This window comes from Somniosus microcephalus, chromosome 29 (genome assembly GCF_052327205.1).
Source record: "Somniosus microcephalus isolate GS21.2 chromosome 29, FLI_Smic_1.0, whole genome shotgun sequence".
Lineage (NCBI taxonomy): Eukaryota > Metazoa > Chordata > Chondrichthyes > Squaliformes > Somniosidae > Somniosus > Somniosus microcephalus.
In genome coordinates this window covers 37,276,501-37,298,714 of record NC_141015.1, presented here as the reverse complement: position 1 = coordinate 37,298,714, position 22,214 = coordinate 37,276,501, and the positions used below count along the sequence as shown (strand labels likewise).

Sequence of the window (22,214 nt, the reverse complement as noted above, 5' to 3'; positions counted from 1 at the left end):
CCCCAGTCTGCAACCTCCCCCGCCCCCCCCCAGTCTGCAACCTCCCCCCCCCCCCCAGTCTGCAACCTCCCCCCCCCCAGTCTGCAACCTCCCCCCCCCCCCAGTCTGCAACCTCCCCCCCCCCAGTCTGCAACCTCCCCCCCCAGTCTGCAACCCCCCCCCAGTCTGCAACCCCCCCCAGTCTGCAACCCCCCCCAGTCTGCAACCCCCCCCCAGTCTGCAACCCCCCCCCAGTCTGCAACCCCCCCCAGTCTGCAACCCCCCCCAGTCTGCAACCCCCCCCCAGTCTGCAACCCCCCCCCCAGTCTGCAACCCCCCCCCCAGTCTGCAACCCCCCCCCCAGTCTGCAACCCCCCCCCAGTCTGCAACCCCCCCCCAGTCTGCAACCCCCCCCAGTCTGCAACCCCCCCCCCAGTCTGCAACCCCCCCCCCAGTCTGCAACCCCCCCCCAGTCTGCAACCCCCCCCCCAGTCTGCAACCCCCCCCCCAGTCTGCAACCCCCCCCCCAGTCTGCAACCCCCCCCCCAGTCTGCAACCCCCCCCCCAGTCTGCAACCCCCCCCCCAGTCTGCAACCCCCCCCAGTCTGCAACCCCCCCCCCAGTCTGCAACCCCCCCCCCAGTCTGCAACCCCCCCCCCAGTCTGCAACCCCCCCCCCCAGTCTGCAACCCCCCCCCCAGTCTGCAACCCCCCCCCCCAGTCTGCAACCCCCCCCCCCAGTCTGCAACCCCCCCCCCAGTCTGCAACCCCCCCCCCAGTCTGCAACCCCCCCCCCAGTCTGCAACCCCCCCCCCAGTCTGCAACCCCCCCCCCAGTCTGCAACCCCCCCCCCAGTCTGCAACCCCCCCCCAGTCTGCAACCCCCCCCCCAGTCTGCAACCCCCCCCCCAGTCTGCAACCCCCCCCCAGTCTGCAACCCCCCCCCCAGTCTGCAACCCCCCCCCCAGTCTGCAACCCCCCCCCCAGTCTGCAACCCCCCCCCCAGTCTGCAACCCCCCCAAGCCCCCCCAAGTCTGCGACCCCCCCCCCCGAAGTCTGCGACCCCCCCCCCCCCCGAAGTCTCCGATCCCCCCCCCGAAGTCTCCGATCCCCCCCCCGAAGTCTCCGATCCCCCCCCGAAGTCTCCGATCCCCCCCCCCCGAAGTCTCCGATCCCCCCCCCCGAAGTCTCCGATCCCCCCCCCCGAAGTCTCCGATCCCCCCCCCCGAAGTCTCCGATCCCCCCCCCGAAGTCTCCGATCCCCCCCCCCGAAGTCTCCGATCCCCCCCCCGAAGTCTCCGATCCCCCCCCCGAAGTCTCCGATCCCCCCCCCGAAGTCTCCGATCCCCCCCCCGAAGTCTCCGATCCCCCCCCCCGAAGTCTCCGATCCCCCCCCCCGAAGTCTCCGATCCCCCCCCCCGAAGTCTCCGATCCCCCCCCCCGAAGTCTCCGATCCCCCCCCCGAAGTCTCCGATCCCCCCCCCGAAGTCTCCGATCCCCCCCCCCGAAGTCTCCGATCCCCCCCCCGAAGTCTCCGATCCCCCCCCCGAAGTCTCCGATCCCCCCCCCGAAGTCTCCGATCCCCCCCCCCGAAGTCTCCGATCCCCCCCCCGAAGTCTCCGATCCCCCCCCCCGAAGTCTCCGATCCCCCCCCCCTAGTCTCCGATCCCCCCCCCCCCGAAGTCTCCGATCCCCCCCCCCCCCCCCCCCAAAGTCTCCGATCCCCCCCCCCCCAAAGTCTCCGATCCCCCCCCCCCCCCCAAGTCTCCGATCCCCCCCCCCCCCCCCCCCCTCAAAGTCTCCGATCCTCAGGGAGTTGCTGCCACTGCATCACCATTGAGATTTGTTTCCTTGACTACTGCCTGGGCCAAAGGGCGACTGGCCATGCCCCAGTGGTGAAAACAGAACATTCTGGAAATACGCAGCAGGTCAAAGGACAGGATTACATTCCCTTCATCCACGACCGCCTATAGTAGCTAAAGCGAGACGACTTTCTCCAACGCCTGTTATGATTCTGGCCGCAATACAGCTCTCTGCTCAGCCTATTAGCTAGATATTGTTGATTGCTTGATTAGGTGACAGATGGAAGCTGCAGCGGAAATCTGTTGGCTTCTAATCTCCCGGATAGCCTAATAGAATCACATCATGGAATCATTTAAGAACCAATTGGATGCTGCAGTGGGAAAACTGTTGGGACTTTGTGAATCGCTGAAAAGATGTGCCTGGCTTTTCTCACCCATGATTATCTTGCGATACTTAAGAGCATCTCCTTGTCATTATTGCCCCAATTAAAGGATATTAGCGGATGCAGGAAGGCGAGTATTTTTGCTGTCAAGTGCTCTCAGCACTTCACAGGTCTGATGAAAAGGTCGTCGACCTGAAACGTTAACTCTGTTTCTCTCTCCACAGCTGCTGCCCGACCTGCTGAGTATTTCCAGCCTTTTCTGTCTCTATTTCAGGTTTCCAGCATCCGCTGTATTTTGCTTTTGTGAAGGAAAGCTGAGGATTGATGATGGGAGAGTAGGGATGACAACAAGCCTTTAGTATATAAAAATGTCCCAAGGTGCTTCACAGAAGTTAATCAGGCAAGAATGGAAGCGGGGACAAAGGAGGAGACATTGGGAGGGGGTGAGCAAAAAGCTTGGCCAAAACGTGGTTTTTTCGGGAGGAGCTTGTGAGATTGTGCTGTTTACTGAGGGAATTCCAGGGCGTGAGTCCCAGACTGAGCTCATGGCCAGCGTCTCGCTGTTTCAAAGGCAAAGACTGAAGATAATGAAAACAAACCAGGAAGCTAGAGTGCGCAAACATGCAGCGGGGATGTTTGTCAAGTTGGCAGGTTCCGTCTGCTATCTAACGCACAGAGGTTGCCTTTCCATGCAGTGTTTCATAAAGCCACAGGAAACGAGACAGGAAATGTAGATTTGCTGAACGGTTTGGTTTGGAAGAGAAGTGACTTGAGGTCTTTCAAGAGTAGCAATTTTGCATGAAAAGCAAATTATATCAAACAAGCCCACAGCAAACTTTAAAATTGTGCAATGAAAATTGCTCAAACTTTAGTTGTGTTCTCCAGACCCTGCATGAACAACCTCCGTTAAATCGTTTTGTTGATTTGATGTTTCCATCTTCCACATTTTCAAAATGAGATTGCCAAATCTCTCCAGTCTGTCCTCGTAACTCATTCCTAGAAGGGCAAGGGCAGCAGGCGCATGGGAACACCATCACCTCCCAAGTCACGCACCATCCTGACTTGGAAGTATATCGGCTGTTCCTTCATCGTCGCTGGGTCAAAATCCTGGAACTCCCTCCCTAACAGCACTGTGGGAGCACCTTCACCACACGGATTGGAACGGTTCAAGAAGGCGGCTCACCACCACCTTCTCGAGGGCAATAATGCTGCCTTGCCAGCGATGCCCACATCCCATGAACGAATTAAAAAAAATAATAAAAATTCCTCCGAGACTAGAATCAGTCTCGGTGTCCAGGACTGGACACGGTACTTGAGGAGCTATGAGAAGGGTTAGAGTGCTGCCCCCAGACCTATACCATTCCAACATAAATTGTAACCAGTTTTAACACTATTGAGTTAAGTTGATATTGCACGTTTTGTATTGGACTCCGCCATTCTCTAAGGAGCTGCCCATCTCGGTTTGTGCCACGCGGGGACATTACCAAGTGGTACTCACCGCCCCCCCCCCCCCCCCCCCCCCCCCCCCCCCGGGTTATAGGTGTGTGAACGTCACAGGATGAGCTGCCCTGAGGCTCGCCTCGCCTTCTAGTGGCACCGAAGGAGCGCCAGAAAGACTAAAGAGAAAGTCAGCTGCCTGGACTCTCGGTCCAAGGGAATAGGATAGGAAGAGCTGAAGGAGAAAATAAAGAGAACTTGTATAAACGCCGGGGAGAGGGAGAGGAAGAGAACAAGTTCACAGTGAGTCAGTATCTGCCATGCCACAAGAACTTCAGTTGCCTGAGGTTAGGTCACATCGAACCTACAGCACAGAAACAGGCCATTCCACCCAACTGGTCCGTGCCGGTGTTTATGCTTCACACCAGCCTCCTCCCACCCTTTTCATCTCACCCCATCAGCATATCCTTCTAGTCCCTTAAATGCATCTCTGCTATTTGTCTCAACTACTCCTTGTGGTAGCGAGTTCCACATAACATAAGAAATAGGAGCAGGAGTCGGCCATTCGGCCCCTCGAGCCTGCTCCGCCATTCAATAAGATCAGGGCTGATCTGATCTTGGCCTCAACTCCACTTTCCTGCCCGCTCCCCATAACCCTCGACTCCCCTCTTTTTCAAAACTCTGTCTATCTCTGCCTTGAATATATTCAGTGACTGAGCCTCCACAGCTCTCTGGGGTAGAGAATTCCAAAGATGCCCAACCCTCAGAGAAGAAATTACTCCTCATCTCCATTTTAAATGGGTGACTCCTTATCCTGAAACTATGCCCCCTAGTTCTAGATTCCCCCACGAGGGGAAACATCCTCCCTGCATCTACCCTGTCAAGCCCCCTCAGAATCTTATATGTTTCAATAAAATCCCCTCTCATTCTTCTAAACTCCAATGAGTATCGGCCCAACCTGCTCAACCTTTCCTCATAAGACAACCCCTTCATCTCCGAAGACAACCCCTTCATCTCTGGAATCAACCTCGTGAACCTTCTCTGAACTGCCTCCAATGCGAGTATATCCCTCCTTAAATAAGGAGACCAAAACTGTACGCAGTACTCCAGGTGTGGTCTCACCAACACCCTGTACAGTTGTAGCAAGACTTCCCTACCTTTATACTCCATCCCCCTTGCAATAAAGGCCAATATTCCATTTGCCTTCCTAATTACTTGCTGTAACTGCATGCTAACTTTTTGTGTTTCATGTACGAGGACACTCGGATCCCTCTGGACCGCAGCGTTCTGTAGTCTCCATTTAAATAATATTTGCTTTTTTATTCTTCCTACCAAAGTGGATAACCTCACATTTTCCCACATTATACTCCATCTGCCAAATGTTTGCCCACTCACTTAACCTATCTATATCCCTTTGCAGGTTCTTTGTGTCCTCCTCACAACTTGCTATCCCACCTATCTTTGTATCATCAGCAAATTTGGCTACATTACAGTCGAGAACAAGGATGTCTTACTACAGTTATACAGGGCCTTGGTGAGACCACACCTGGAGTACTGTGTGCAATTTTGGTCTCCTTACCCAAGAAAGGATATACTTGCCATAGAGGGAGTGCAGCGAAGGTTCACCAGACTGATTCCTGGGATGGCAGGACTGTCATAGGAGGAGAGATTGGGTCAATTAGGCCTGTATTCACTAGAGTTTAGAAGAATGAGAGGGGATCTCATTGAAACGTATAAAATTCTGACCGGGCTAGACAGACTGGATGCAGGGAGGATGTTTCCCCTGGCTGGGGGTCTAGAACGAGGGGTCACAGTCTCAGGATCCGGGGTAGGACATTTAGGACTGAGATGAGGAGAAATTTCTTCACTCAGAGGATGGTGAACCTGCGGAATTCTCTACCACAGAAGGCTGTGGAGGCCAAGTCATTGAATATATATAAGGAGATAAATAGATTTCTAGACACAAAAGGCGTTAAGGGGTATGGGGAGAGCGGGAATATGATATTGAGATAGAGGATCAGCCATGATCACATTGAATGGCGGAGCAGGCTCGAAGGGCCGAATGGCCTACTCCTGCTCCTATTTTTCTATATTTCTATGTCCCTTCATCCAAGTCATTAATATAGATTGTAAATAATTGAGGCCCCAGCACTGATCCCTTTGGCACCCCACTAGTTACAGTTTGCCAACCTGAAAATGACCCATTTATTCCGACTCTCTGTTTTCTGTCAGTTAGTGAATCCTCTATCCAGTCTAATATATTACCCCTAACACCGTGAGCTCTTACCATGTGCAGTAACCTTTTATGCAGCACCTTATCGAATGCCTTCTGGAAATCCAAATACACTACATCTACTGGTTCCCCTTTATCCACCCTGCTCGTTACATCCTCAAAGAACTTGTCAAACACGATGTCCCTTTCATAAAACCACGTTGACTCTGCTTGATTGTCTTATGATTTTCTAAATGTCCTGCTACTACTTCCTTAATAATGGATTCCAGCATTTTCCCAATGACAGACGTTAGGCTAACTGGCCTATAGTTTCCTGCTTTCTGCCTCCCTCCTTTATTGAACAGGGGAGTTACGTTTGCGGTTTTCCTTGCCAAGAAGTTACCCAAAGTATTAGACTCCGTGACTCTCTAAGTGATGAGCTGCCCTAAAGGTTAACGGTGAAAAGAAACTGTTCCAATATAGGATGCATTATTATCTCCAGATAACAAGGAACTTTGCTTTAATACACCCTGGCTGTTCAAAGCATGGACAAGGAATAAGAGACAAGATGACTGGGAGCTGAGAGAGGCGATTTAAGTGCAGAAAAAGAGTGGGACTGGGTATGGGGCAGAAGCGTATGCTCCCTAGAATAACCTACAGCACCACCCACCATAATAATTTGTGTACAAGATATCTCCCCACTTTAAACCTTAAATAATTAGTTACATTTCTTGTCTGATCTTGAGCGCGCACAGTAAGTCACGAACGAGTTAAATATTCCATTCCCTGTGAGTAGAACTATTGTTTTTGCAAACGGCCTTTTTTCCCCCTCCCCTTTATCCCAGACAGGATCCTGTTATTGTATGTGTGTGGCTTTGCTAAGGTGAATGGTGTCAAAAAGCGCATTTTCTATTGAGATTTTTTTTTGTTGGCTGGAGCCCTGTGGAAATATCGGATGGCAAGGCTGGAATGATTGAAAGTGAGATGAGGTGATGAGGTGTCCCAGGATTCTGCAGTGCTGATGTAATCACTGTGATGTAGGAGTCTGTCTCCGCGGAGGACAGGAGCCTGGCTGCTTTGGAGACTGTGCTTTGGACTTGAACCACTGAGCGAATTGCTTTTAATTTGCGGAAACAATTTTAATAACCGTCAGAATGTGGTAACTCTTAATTACCGTGACTCCGATAAAAGCACCTGAGGTGAGAGTGTGTCTTTATCCAGATGCTGACCTACGCTTAAAAGTGTCTGAGGGTGCTTCAGTTTTGATTTGTAATGCAGTGGTTTTCACACTTGTCGGTGTTGGGGGGCTTCCCATTCAAATCTTAATATACTTCCGGGGACCCCTTCTCCAAACTTCTGAAAGATATACAGGAAACTTTTTTATCCAGCACCGACGGGACCGGCATGGTGCCGGTTTATCAAAAAATCCGGATTACAGAGAGGTATAGTAAAAGGTACAAGAGCCCCGTACACGGCCAAAGATCCAGGCGTCTCTGTTGCAGAGCAACAGGTGCAGGAACCCCGGTTACACGGCCACAGATCCAGGAACGGCCACTAATATGAAGTAAAACTTACCTGAACCTACTCCTGAATTTTGCCGGTTGAGATTTCTGGTTATTTAGGTGCCGGTAAATCGAAAGTTCCCTGTACAAAGGAAAAATGTTTCTATAGATGCAGAAAATATTAATGTGTGGCAACTGAAATGAATACAACTACAAAATATCAGATGACCTAGGGATTCCCCATCCCCCCCCACAACCCCCCACCCTTCCAAGGATCCAGACCAATTTCCCCTGTAATTATTTTTGGCGTCGCGTGGGCTATGCATGTGCGGTTTTTGCATAGAAAAGCCGGCTGCGCGGGTTCCCTGTGGCGCTGCGCAGCCACGCAGCTTAAAGAGAACATTGGTCCAGACACCAGTTTGATAACCTGGATTGCAAGACTGTGCAAGGCAGAATCATTTGCACTTTCACTGCACTGATTGTCAGTTTGTATTCGTCAGCCTGTGGCTCAGTGGGTCCCACTCTCGCCCCTGAGCCAGAAGGTTGTGGGTTCAAGCCGCACTCCAGAAACTCGAGCACAAAAATCTAGGCTGACACTCCCAGTGCAGTACCAGATGAGGCGTTAAACCAAGGCCCCGCCTGCCCCCTCAGGTGGACGTAAAAGATCCCATGACCACTATTTTGAAGAAGAGCAGGGGAGCTCTTCCCCGGTGTCCTGGCCAATATTTATCCCTCAATCAACATCACTAAAATGGATTAACTGGCCATTATCACATTGCTGTTTGTGGGAGCTTGCTGTGTGCAAATTGGCTGCTGCGTTTCCTACATTACAACAGTGACTCCACTTCAAAAGTACTTCATTGGCTGTAAAGTGTTATGGGGCATCCTGAGGTCGTGAAAGGCGCTATATAAATGCAGGTCTCTTTTGTCTCGGACCTGTGCACCGGATTGGACAGTTGTTTTACAAAGACGTTCGTGGCTTGCTGAGAAATAGTTTTGCTCAGTGCGTTACCTCGCCCAGGTGTGAAGTGAAAATCGCATTCCATGGAATAACACATGGTTTGGGCAGTCGGCTGGGTTTCTCCACGACAGACTTCCGAGCACTTACTGGAAAATGTTGTTTAGGAGGTGAGGCAGGGCAGAGAGCGCCTCTCAGTCACTGCCTCTGTTTCTCGCTCTGTATTTGGGTCCCTACACCAATGGCTTTCAAACCTTACCACACTGACCTGCCCTCGAGGACTACTGACACTAACTTCCTCGGGCACCTGACCTCGTGGAACCCCTGGGATGTCTTCCTGGAAACTCAGTTTGAAAACATGCGACTTACTTAAAGGAACGTGCTGCTATCACTGAACAGAAAACAGCAAAACTAACGTGAGTCAGCAAATACAAAATAAAAAGAACACAGTATTCCCGAGACACTATGCTTGGGACATATGGTACGCCCGTCCCCAGACAGGCCTTTGACCTTGTGGATCTCTTGGCTTGTCCTTAGTTCGGAGGCTTTCCTTAATGTACAAGTTGCTTGTAATCTATGAGCTCAGTGATGCGTGGATGGACAGGGACGCAAGTTGTTCAAGCTTCACTTAATTTTTTTTGAGTGCGCGGTTACTGAATTTGCAGGAGCTGTTTGTGCGCGGCTTTGAAGGATGGATGGGATAAAACGTTAAGTTAAACTGCGCAGGTCCAGGAGCCATGCTCCCCCACACCAATGCTCCCTCTAATTAATTTTTTTTCGTGTGCAACCCTGCGGTTTCTTCCATTTAAAAGCCGGTGAGCAGCCTTCGCAGGACCTGCAGACCACTAAGTGGCGACAAGTCCCCTGGACCGGACGACCTGCATCCTAGGGTTTTAAAAGCGGTAGCTGCAGAGATAGTGGATGCACTGGTATTAATCTTCCAGAATTCCCTAGATTGTAGAACAGTCCCCAAGGATTGGAAGGTAGCAAACATAACCCCATCATTTAAGAAAGGAGGAAGAGAAAAAAACGGGGAACTACAGGCCAGTTAGCCTGACATCAGCAGTAGGCAAAATGCTAGAATCTATTATTAGGGACGTGGTAACAGGGCACTTAGAAAATCGTAATATGATTAAGCAGAGTGGGAAATCGTGTTTGACAAATCTGTTTTTTGAAGATGTAACTAGTAGGATGGATAAGGGGGAACCAGTGGATGTACTGTATTTGGATTTTCAAAAAGCATTCGATAAGGTGCCACACGAGGTTATTACACAAAGTTAGGGCTCATGGGATTGGGGGTAATATATTAGCAGGGATTGGGGGTAATATATTAGCATGGATTGAGGATTGGTTAATGGACAGAAAAACAGAGTGTAGGAATAAACGGGACTTTATCGGGTTGGCAGGTTGTAACTAGCGGGGTACCACAAGGATCAGTGCTTGGGCCTCAGCTATTCACAATCTATATTAATGACTTGGATGAAGGGACTGAGTGTAACCTATCCAAGTTTGCTGATGCAGGCTGCTCACCGGCTTTTACATGGAAGAAACTGCGCACGCGTGAAATTTTGAATGGGCAGCGCAGCCAGTTAAAGGGATCGCACACGAAAAAAATTAAATTAGAGGGAGCATTGGCGTGGGGTAGCGTGGCTCCTGGACCTGCACAGTTTAACTTAACGTTTTACCCCATCCAAGCTCCAAAGCCGTGCACAAGTAGCTCCTGCAAATTCAGTAACCACGCACTTTATAAAAAAAAAAAAATGAAGTGAAGCTTGAAGGACTTGCGCCCCTGTCCATCCACGCATCACTGAACTCCTAGATTGCAAGCAACTTGTACGTTAAGGGAAGACTCCGAACCGAGGACAAGCCAAGAGATCCACAAGGTCCCATTAATTTCTCCAGTACTATGTCTTTACTTACTGATGCTAGCTTTTTATTCCAGATTTATTTAATTGATTTTAAATTCCCCAGCTGCCGTGGTGGGATTTGAAAGCAGGTCACCGGATCATTAGTCCAGGCCTCTGGCTTGCTAGACCAGTAACATAACCACTATGCACGCTACCGCCCACGTTGCACATGTCTGTTGTACCCAAAGCCCCTCTGGAAGTGCTCGACCTCCAAGGTGGCAAGATCCCTCCCCTGGGAGCTTCATGGAGAGCCTCCAGGATGAATGTGGGCCTCTCGTCACCTACGTTGCTGGAGCAACTCGGGGGGGCCTGAATAGGAATCCAAGTGCAAAAATAATTCTCTGCAAATACCCTGTCCGTATTCAGTTCATATCTAGTGCCAGTGAAGGAGTTGTACTGATGCAGTCGGCAGTGCTCTTCTGTGATTTGATTGTGGTGCATTGTTGGGTTGATCAAGAGGAATTTTTATTGCACACTGTGTACAAATGGTGGGAATTATTGTGGTTCCCTGCCCATGGAAAATAAAGTTCCCTAATGCAACCTCACCTTACGATCGCATTCTACTTTGAAGCATTACACTGCCATTGTAGGGGTCATCAGTTGCTTGATTTGACCAAAATTTATAGCAGGAAGCACGCCATGAGGGTACTAGCCACCTATTCAAACACGCAGCAAGTTCTCTGAACAGAGAAATACGAGACTGAGTGAGGCTGTCTTGTTAATTAAAGGAGCAGAAGAGTGGATAATGAAAGGATTTGTTCTTGGTGCAGTATCCTTTGATGTTGTCTCATCTGTTGACTTGAGATCATTCAAAGCTCTGCTGCCCGTGTACTAACTCGCACCAAGTCCTGTTCACCCATCACCCCTGTGCTCGCTGGCCTACATCGGCTCCCAGTTAAGCAACGCCTCGATTAAAAAATTCTCACCCTTGTTTTCCAATCCCTCCATGGCCTCGCCCCTCCCTATCTCTGTAACCTCTTCCAGCCCTACAACCCTCTCAGATCTCTGCGCTCCTACAATTTTGGCCTCTTAAGCATCCTTAATTTTCATCGCTCCACCATTGGTGGCCATGCTGTCAGCTGCCTAGGCCCTAAGCTCGGGAATTCCCTCCCTCAACCTCTCCGCCTCTCTCCTCATTTAAGACACTCCTTAAAACCTATCTGCCCTAATTTCTCCTTATATGGCTTGGCGTCAAATTTTTTGTTTTATGATACTCCTGTGAAGCGCCTTGCGACATTTTACTATGCTAAAGGTGCTATATAAATACAACTTGTTGTGACGAAGATAAGTACAGATGAGGGAGGCCATTTAGCTCATCCCTCCATAGAAACCTATGACCACTCCCTCCCCCAACCCTAACATAGCATTGAACCGCCACTCAAATCACTGGAGTTTTTGCCTCCACTACCCTATCCGATGAGCATTCTCGGTACAGATCGCTCTTTGTGTGACATCGATCCTGAACGTGCCTTTTGGTACATATGCTCCTTTGCCCTGCAGTCTTAGTTTGACTTGCAATAACCTGGATTAATCTTGTGTATACCTCTATATAAAAGGTCCCCTCTTCATTTGCCAACTTTGAAAGCTGAAATGACCAAGTGTTTCAAGCCTCTTTTCATAATTCAGTCCCCCTGGCACAAGGGATCTGGTTGTGGCTTCTCATCGACCTAGATCGTCTTCTCGCGCGCAGTATTTTCTTTTTTGAAATTTGTGGTCCCATATTTTGTCCAGCTGGCCTCCACACAGCAGATGAGATGTATTGGAAGGAAAGCACTATGTGCCCATGGTGGCTGCAGCAGTGACGGACATCTTTTTGCTGGAGCAGAGCCTGCACATCTGGTCAGTGGCCGGAACTCTCCATCGACTTGGGAGTCGGACCAAGGGCGGTGGTGGGTTCTTGGTCCATTCAGAGTCCTGGTGTTTGCAAAGTTTCGTGTTCCACACAGGCATCAACTTCCCAGCAGAATGAATGTGTGAAGCTGAAGTCCGTTTGGAACACGAAACCAGGCATGAATGTGTTCATTCATCACCCTGGCACTGTGTGGCTCAGAAGCTTGTCCAAGCCACTTTGCCCAATTCTGTTGCCAGCACTCAATGTCTAGACAAGAACATTCAATGTACAGAAAAAGAGGGGAAAAGGATATTTTGCTTATCCCAATTCTTCATAGAGGCTTATGCTTTTTTAAAGAAATGTTTCGATGGTTCAGGCGAACATTAAAGATCCCACATGCTATTCAAGGAAGTGTGGCGAATTCTCCTACTCTTCTGGTGAAAATTCTGCCTTCAACCAACACACCAAAAGTAGATTATCTGGTTGATTATCTCCATGCTGTTTCTGGGATCTTGCTAAGCAGAAAGTGCCTGTACTGTTCCTTTGTTTTTGTTCGTTCCTGGGATGTGGGCGTCTCTGGCAAGGCCAGCATTTATTGCCCATCCCTAGTTGCCCTTGAGAAGGTGACGGTGAGCCGCTTTCTTGCTCCGCTGCAGTCCGTGTGGTGAAGGTGCTCCCACTGTGCTGTTAGGGAGGGAGTTCCAGGATTTTGACCCAGCGACGAGGAAGGAACGGCTGATATACTTCCAAGTCAGGATGGTGTGCAACTTGGAGGGAACTTGCAGGTGATGGTGTTCCCATGCGCCTGCTGCTCTTGTTCTTCTAGGCAGTAGAGGTCGCAGGTTTGGGAGCTGCTGTCGAAGAAGCTTTGGTGAGTTGCTGCAGTGCATCTTGTAGATGGTACACACTGCAGCCATGGTACACCGGTGGTGGATCTTGCTATGCAGAAGGCGCTGCTTAAAACCTACCTCTTCGACCAAGCTTTTGGTCATCTGTCTTAATATCTCCGCAAGTGGCTTGGTGTCAAATTTAGTTTGATAATCGCTCCTGTGAAGTGCCTTGGGATGTTATACGACGTTAAAGGTGCTATATACAAGAAACTCTCTTTACCGGCACCTAAATATCTGGAAATCTCTCTTAACCGGCAAAATTCAGGAGTAGGTTCAGGTAAGTTTTACTATATATTGGCTGTGTAACCGGGGTTCCTGGATCTGTGGCCGTGTAACGGGTTCCTGCACAAGTGCCGTGTAACCGGGGCTCCTGCACCTGTGGCCGTGTACGGGGCTCTTGTACCTTGGCAAGTATACCTCTCTGTAATCTGGACTTTTTGATCAACCGGCACCACGCCGGTCCCGTCGGTGCCGGATAAAAAAGAGTTTCCTGTAAATGCAAATTGTTGTATGTCTCTCAGTGCAACCGTCACTGCACTTAAAAGTATTTCATTGTATGTGAAGCACTTTGGGAGGTTTCTGAGAGCTTTGATAAGGACCTATAAATATATATATGCAGTTTTATTTTCAAGCTACTTCTTTGATTTTCTTTTGATGTTTGGCTCAGCCTGGAGTCTATTTGGGCTGGAATGGGGAGCAGGGCACAAGGTGCTGGAAATTTCCCCAAAGGTCCTGTATTGGCTACAGGAAACTATTTTTTATCCGGCACCGATGTGGTGCCGGTTCATTAAAAATTCCGGATAACCGAAAGCTATAGTAAAAGATACGGAGCTGAGAGCTCCGTATAAAGCAACAAACCCTGTTGCTTAGCAACAGGTTCAGAACAATGGCCACAAGTTCCAAGCGTCTCTGTAGCTTAGCAACAGCTGCAGCCACACCCTTGCACAGCAACAGATGGAGGAAGGCAAGTAATAAAACTTACCTGAACATACTCCTGAATTTTGCCGGTTAACCGAGATTTCCGGTTATTTAGGTGCCGGTAAATCGAAAGTTTCCTGTAACTTCAAATTGCCAGGGCTCAATTTGGAATTGAGGCCCGAGGAAGTGATGGCTTGAGCACATTACTGTGAATTCTAGGAGTGGTCCATGATTGAATCCCCGTGCCCTCAGTAACGCACTGGGGGTGCCAGCCTAGATTACGTGCTCAAGTCCTGAAGGGGGTGGGGGCTTGAACCTACAACCTTCTGACTTAAAGGTGAGTGCACGACATGGGATAGATTTCTACAGGATTAAAGCCTGCAGTGAGTTTTAAGGCTGGGGTTCACTCAAGAGGTTTCAACTGAGGGCCTCTGCAGTCACAAAAATCAAGCTTGTTCAGCATTCTGAACTTCAGAACTGTGGAATAAAATTACCTTCAGTTCTTGCTGCCGGGCAACCTCATCATAATGTCGCGCACAGGTGCGGTTTATTTCTAAATCATTTTTGCTTCGTACTATTTTCGAACGGGACCATTTGTGACGTAGAGGGGAATTGATGTCACCAATAAATCCAATGGGGAATTCAGGAGAAACTTCTTTACCCAGAGAGTGGTGAGAATGTGGAACTTGCTACCACAGGGAGTGGTTGAGATAAATAGCATAGATGCATTTAAGGGGAAGCTCGATAAACACATGAGGGAGAACAGAATAGGATATGTTGCTGGAGTTAGATGAGAATAGGATATGTTGCTGGAGTTAGATGAAGAGGGGTGGGAGGAGGCTCGTGTGGATCAATTGGGCCGAATGGCCTGTTTCTGTACTGTAAACACCATGTAATACTGCGAGGTGGCGAAAGGATATGGATGACCGCAGTGTCCCTTTAAGGTGCTTCAAAACTATTGCTATGGCGGTGAGTTAGGTAACCTGGTAACCAGCTCCCTCCCATCCCACACACAGCCAACTGACAGGAGGAGCGAGTCATAACTGATTGGACCAGTCAACCATTTGCAGATGAATTCTTTCGCACCAGGTCCCGTTCACCCCATCACACCTGTGCTCGCTGACCTGCATTGCCTCCCTGTCCGGCAACGCCTCAATTTTAAAATTCTCATCCTTGTTTTCAAATCCCTCCGTGGCCTCACCCCCTCCCTATCTCTGTAATCTCCTCCAGCCCCACAACCCTCAGAGATCTTTGCGCTCCTCTAATTCTGCCCTCTTGAGCATCCCTGATTATAATCGCACAAGTATTGGCGGCTGTGCCTTCAGCTGCCTGGGCCCTAAGCTCTGGAATTCCCTCCCTAAACCTCTCCGCCTGTCTACCTCTCCTTTTAAGACGCTCCTTAAAACCTACCTCTTTGACCAAGCTTTTGGTCATCTGTCCTAATTTCTTACCATGTGGCTCGGTGTCATTTTTGTCTTCTAACATTCCTGTGAAACACCTTGGAACGTTTTACTACGTTAAAGATGCTATATAAATACAAGTTGTTGTTGAACTAATTGTGACATCTGTGTATTAAAGGAATATCTCTTTCTTACTCCCCTCTACCCCTCTCTCCTCCTTAAAACCTACCTCTTTGGCCAGGCTTTTGCTCACCTGCCCTAATATCTCTTTATGTGGCTCTCAATCTTCCCGTTAAGCTGCGTGGCCGCGCAGCGGTCCGGAGGTCCTGCGCAGCTGGCTCACCGGCTTTTAAATGGAAAAACCGCTCGCGAGCGGGAATTTGAATGGGCCATGCAGCCCGTTAAAAGGGGCCGCATGCGCCCAGAAAAAAATTAGCGGGAACATTGGTGGCTCGGTGTCAAATTATGTTTGGTAATCGCTCCTGTGAAGTGCCTCGGGACGTTTACTAGGTTAAAGGCGCTATATAAATGCAAGTTGTTGTTGTCCAGCCCCTGCTGCCTACTTCAACTACCATGTGTGGAGCCACGTTGTGCAACCAGGCTGGAGCAGGACGTTTGGTAGCAAATGGCTTGTAAAGACAAAAGAGAAAACCTGTTTTTTTTCTCTTGCTAAAAAGGGCTGGGATAATTCAGCAAGAAATTGGGGAGAGAAAAAAAACTGGAGCCCTGAGATAAAAGGAATGTCAGACTCTCCTGTTTTGTCAGGAGTCAGGTTGCCAAGAAAGCAGTCATCCTCGTTTCCCTTTACGCCCCTCCTCCACCACCCCCCCGCCAACCCCACCTTTTTAAAAAAAAAAAAAAAACCACTGTGGTTTTAGACATTACTACAGGAATCCCTCCCCCCCCCCCCCCCCGCCCCCTGCTTAGGACAAAATTTACAGCAAGCAGAACAGTGACCGTCTGCGCTGCACTGGGTTAGGGTAATGACAAACACATGGGCTGCTTCGCAGTTGCACTGATGTGACTTTCTTTCTCTGCTTCCAGACGACTCGGTGCGACAGCATTGCACAAGTTTGGAGAGCGAAGGGACTGCTTTGGACGAGCCGTCGCTCACGAAAGCGGACTTAAAGCATGTGAGCGGGCACAACTGTTTGGGTAAGGTTCTCATTTGAAGTTTTAAAAAAAATTTGGGAAAGCTACGTGTGTGCTGTCTGCCTCTGCCAGAACGATGAGAGTGCCTTTGTAACCATAAATTACTGTGTGAGCCCCGGAGTTAAGATTGCAGCAACCTTTCTTGTAAGCTTAATTATGACCTGGGGGCAGGGGTGTGGGAAAGGTGGAAGCCAGATGTAAAGATTAAAGGAACGAGGCACTTAAATCAACAAATTAAATGATTATCTTTGGAGAGTCACGTATGCTCTGCACGCCACAGCCCGATTACTCACTGGTATTGAATTGTTCAGTATTACTAAAACATTGTATTCAAATTTCAGAGAATTAAGTTTTGGAGTCAAACTAAATTAGCACATATTCGGATATATCCATAATTATCATCCCTTTTACAAGAATACAAAGAGTCCTTGTCTATCACCACCCAAAGGTACATTGTTTCAGAAGAAATGTGTGCGTGTGGTGTGTGCGCACAGATGGTACACGAGCCAGCTTTCTCTTCCTGAATATTCTGCTGTAGTGTAAAATTCTGATGTTCACGACTTACCCTTTATAACTTGTATTGCACCTCAGCCATGGCTCAGTGGGTAGCACTCGCGCCTCTGAGTCAGAAGGTTGTGGGTTCAAGTCCCACTCCAGTGCAGTGCTGAGGGAGTGCTGCACTGTCAGAGGTGCTGTCTTTCGGCTGAGACGTTAAACCGAGGCCCCGTCTGCTCTCTGGTGGACGTAAAAGATCCCATGGCACTATTTCGAAGAAGAGCAGGGGAGTTCTCCCCGGTGTCCTGGGGCCAATATTTATCCCTCAACCAACATCACTAAAACCCAGATTATCTGGTCATTATCACATTGCTATTTGTGGGAGCTTGCTGTGCGCAAATTGGCTGTCGCGTTTCCCACATTACAACAGTGACTACACTTCAAAAATACTTCGTTGGCTGTAAAGCACTTTGTAACGTCCAGTGGTCGTGAAAGGCGCTATAGAAATGCAAGTCTTTTTTATCTTTTCTCACGAGTGTGACGCTCGCACATGTCTGGAGGAAGTTCATCGTTATAGCTTCTTCAAAGTCTTGCCTGCCTCCTCAGGAAATCTAAATAACTCAAGTGGCCGCGAGAGTGAAAATTGTACCCGATGCATTGGAGGGGATGGGCTCACTGGTGCGAATGGGCTCGTTGCATGGTGAAAAAATTGCTGCATTAATATGAAGGGTAATCTTGAGCATTAATTTTTGTTTCGGTATCCAATTAAATATCATATTCCATTAACTGACCTCAGTCTGAAGTCTGCTAATACCTCAACTTTATTCTGGGATTTTATAATTTATAACCTGATGAAAGAGACTACCTCTCATTGTCCCCATCTGCCAATGAGAGTAGGTGATGGCTGGGAAAATATTTGAGGTAGGCTGGATGGCGTCTGCGTTGAGTTTGTGTTTTGATTTCGGGCCATTTCCGTCTCTCTGCTTTTGTGTCAAGTTCACAATCCCCCTGCCCTATCGTTTGTTGTGTTAAGTTCTATTCATTTCTGTTTTTTTAAAATGCTTCAACCAGATTCACTGTGTCGGGTGTCAGTTTAGTCTGTTAATTAATGACCTTTTAAGCGTGAACAAGTTGCACCTCCTCCAGCCCCACAACCCTCCGTGATCTCTGCGCTCCTCCAATTCTGGTCTCTTGCGCATCCCCGATTTTTAATCGCTCTGTCATTGGCGGCCGTGCCTTCAGCTGCCTAAGGCCTAAGCTCTGGAATTTCCCTCCCTAAACCTCTCCGCCTCGCTACCTCTCTTTCCTCCTTTTAAGACGCTCCTTAACATCTACCTCTTTGACCAAGCTTTTGGTCGCCTGTCCTAATAGCTCCTTATGTGGCTCGGTGTCAAATTTTGTTTGAAGACCTGTGGGATGCTTCACTATGTTAAAGCTGCTCTATAAATGCCAGTTGTTATGCTTGGTTTGTGGCTTCTGTTGTTTAAAACCATGCTTGCAGTCTGATGGAGCACAAAGAACTTCAATTCCAATCCAGCACCAACTCCCTTTTAAGATTGTAATTACTTGGACTGTACCCAAAGGAAATGTCTGTCAACTACCAAATAATTTGCTTGTTTTTTTATTTTAAAAAATATTACTACACTGCATTTTACAGGCTATCCTACTTTATTAAATTTCCCCACCCCTCATTTTATGTACAGGAAACTTTGTTATATCCGGCACCGACAGGACCAAGCTGTTGCCGATCTATCAAAACTGCCAGACATACAAAGTTAATGTTGAAGCATACAGAGGTTTTCATCTCCGTATCTGACAACAAACACTGTTGCTTAGCAACAGCTTGTAAACAGTCAGCCTGTACCTTGGAAGCATCTCTGTAGCTTAGCAACAGCTTCAGAGACTTTCCAGAGCCTGACTGTTTGAAAACAAAGCCACGAGAAGAAAAAAAACCTAGCCACGAGAAGAAAAAAAACCTAACAAAACGGCTCCTGATTTCTGCCGGCAGATCGAGGTTTCCGGACATACAACCTCTGGATAAACCAAAGTTTCCTGTAATTAGTTTTTGCATTCTCCATTTTAGTTGTAAAATGAAGGCCCTATTATTACAAAAAAAGTAGTGTGGACTTGTTTCTGCTGACCCTGTGAATGCCAACTTATAACCACGGACATATACAGCACAGAAAGTGGCCGTTTGGTCTTTGGAGCATTGTAATAATCCTGCTACCCTGCTCTCCCCATCGCCCTGTACCATCCTCTGCTTCAAATGTCTATCTACTCTTCCCTTAAAGGTGCTTGTACTGGCGAAGGGGTTAATCGATCTCATCTGCAGACCCACAGCATCCTGGGTCACATCAACTGCTCAGTCCCGGCACTAATCTGTTATTGAACATTCGAAATGAACTGTGCTCTGGGCACGGATGGTCTGTATTTCAGTTTGCCGTCTTAGTTTTTATCGTGAGCATTTTGTAAACAAACGTAATTTAGTAAGAACCTCATGGGAAAATTAAATCATTGAGTTGCCTTTCTGGGATAATGAAAACTGTGACCAAGAGCTTCTGTGTGATAAAAACGTAAAATGCTGGAAGCACTCGGCAGCAATGTTCCCTCTACTTTTTTTGGCCCTGCTTTAAGGGGCTGCGCGGGCCGTTCAAAATAGCGCGCAGGCGCGGTTTTTGTATTGAAAAGCCGGCTGCGCGGGTTCCCTGGAGCGCTGCGTGGCCGCACAGCTTGCAGCGAACATTGCTCAGCAGGTCGGGCAGCATCTGTGGCGAGAGAAACAGAGTTAACGTTTCAGGTCGATGACCTTTCGTCAGATTAGAAATTAGAGTTTGACTGATGGAGAAGGTGGGGGGGGGGGGGTGCTGGGGTGATGAATTCTTCAACAGTATTACAAAGTGAAACTATTTCTTGTAAAACAACCCTAATTTTTTGTAAGACCGTGCCTGCTATCTGGAAGACTACGGCGCCATCGTTAAGCAAAATGTTTTTGCCGCAGGATTCCTCAGGGATTCTATCACCGACCCACCCTCGGTTCGAGGGCTCCAGATTCAAAACCCGTACCTGATTCACAGAGTATTATTGCTTTTGTCTTTTTCTGAGGAGAAATGTCATTTGATTTTCCGTGACTTTTTTTTCTACACCCGAAGATTGCACCAAAATATGCATCTCGTACTCGAGTACTAGGTGGGTTCTCAAGGTATCAAATGTAATTGAATTATTACAGGTTTAAGCTCGTACCTGTTTGAAGTTTGCCACCCTTTTTGGACACCTTGGTTTTAGGTCCTCATCACAGGGGAGCTGTTCCCGTGTCTTATCTGCATAAAAAGCCCCTTAAAATGCTTGAAGGGAAAAATTTGCAGGGCTATGGGGAAAGGGCAGGGGAGTGGGATTAATTGGAGAGCTCTTTCAAAGAGCCGGCACAGGCACGGTGGGCCGAATGGCCTCCTGTGCTGTAAAAGAAAGAAAAAAAGACTTTCATTTCTACAGCGCCTTTCACGATCACCGGACGTCCCAAAGGGCTTTACAGCCAATGAAGTACTTTTTTGAACTGTAGTCGCTGTTGTAATGTAGGAAACGTGGCAGCCAAGTTGCGCACAGCAAGCTCCCACAAACAGCAATGTGCTAATGACCGGATCGTCTGTTTTTGTGATGTTGATTCTGTATCATTTGATGGTTCTATGCAAAGCAATCCCACCAATTGGGAGTGGCTGGGCTGCTCCTGAAATTAACATTGTCTTCAGGAAGAAATATTTGGGGAAACTTTGGGTGGGGTGGGGTGGTGGGGGAAGGGAGAGAATATAAATAACCATATTCAGGACCCACTCACAAGGTTTCCATATATTTTTGGAAAGAGGTTTCTTCTTTTGCAGCTCTTCACCCAGAAAGGCCGATTTATGTTGGCACCATTTTATTTCCGATTCCGGGAGACAAAACGCTTGAGCCAGCCAGTCTGCTGCTGGTGTGAGAGCTTGGTTTAGATGTATAAATCCTGGGAGCTGGCTCCCAAATGCTGCTCTCCCAGGATCAAGCAGCAATGTGGAATTGGCTATGGAACTTGCAGGGGACTCATTTGAAATGGTAGCGCAGCATCTCTCCCGTTAGTAACTCTAATGCAATGCTGATTGACAAGTGCCGAAAACAGACATGACAGTGGTTGCTGCCAGAAGCCTTAGGAAAAATCTAATTTCCATTGTTCTTTAAGTTCGTGGCCGAGCTCCTGCTTCTACACAGCCAAGAATAACTTTGTACAGGAAACTTTCTGATATCCGGCACTGACGGGACCGAGCTGGTGCCGTACCATCAAAAGTGCCGGACATACCAGCGTTAATGTTGAAACATACGGAACTGAAAAGCTCCGTGTGAATCAACAAACCCTGTTGCTTAGCAACAGCTTCAAAACAGTCGGCTGCAGCTGCAAGCGTCTCTAGCTGAAGCTGTTGCTATAGCTACAGACCTTGCAGTGCCTGACTGGGGGGGAAAAAAAAAGCAACGAGAACTTAAAAAAAACTTATAGAAACCGGCTCCTGATTTTTGCCGTTAGACCAAGTATTTCAGACATATAACCTCCGGATAAACCAAAGTTTCCTGTACAGCCGGGCTTATTGCTGTGCTTCAGCATTGGGTCCAAGGATCCCCGGTAGAGTGCTCACGGCGCCTCGAGGGCCAGTCTAGCTCCACTGTGCACTGTGGACATCAAAGTTGTAATGTAGGAAACGTGGCAGCCAAGTTGCGCACAGCAAGCTCCCATGAACAGCAATGTGACGATGACCGGATCGTCTGTTTTTTGTGATGTTGATTCTGTATCATTCGATGGTTCTATGCAAAGCAATCCCACCAATTGGAGTGGCTGGGCTGCTCCTGAAATTAACATTGTCTTCAGGAAGAAATATTTGGGGAAACTTTGGGTGGGGGGGAGGAAGGGAGAGAATATAAATAACCATTTTCAGGACCCACTCTCAAGGTTTCCATACATTTTTGGAAAGAGGTTTCTTTTGCAGCTCTTCACCCCGCGCTTGTCTCTCTGATGCTGGCGGCCATCCTATTATAGTCTCATCTGTGGCTCAGTGGGTAGCACCCTCGCCTCCGAGTCAAAAGGTTGTGGGTTCAAGTCCCACTCCAGGGATTTGAGCACAAAAATCTAGGCTGACACTCCAGTGCAGTGCTGAGGGAGCATAGAACATAGAAGATAGGAGCAGGAGTAGGCCATTCGGCCCCTCGAGCCCGCTCCGCCATTTAATGAGATCACGGCTGATCATCCAAATTCAGTACCCTGTCGCTGCTTTCTCTCCATATCCCTTGATCCCTTTAGCCTCAAGAAATTTATCCAACTCCTTCTTGAATATATTTA

At 48.5% G+C, this 22,214-nt stretch overlaps 1 protein-coding gene across 5 annotated transcripts in view; it reads left to right on the top strand.

Annotated features, from left to right (window-relative positions):
• Window positions 1–22,214, top strand: part of csgalnact2 (chondroitin sulfate N-acetylgalactosaminyltransferase 2) — a 112,103-nt gene that overhangs the window by 3,434 nt on the left and 86,455 nt on the right. For all 5 annotated transcript variants that reach the window (XR_015074210.1, XM_085970612.1, XM_085970611.1 and 2 more), the window contains exon 2: window positions 16,262–16,372. The gene's annotated coding sequence lies outside the window, so the exon portion shown is untranslated. The remainder of the gene's footprint in view (window positions 1–16,261; window positions 16,373–22,214) is intronic.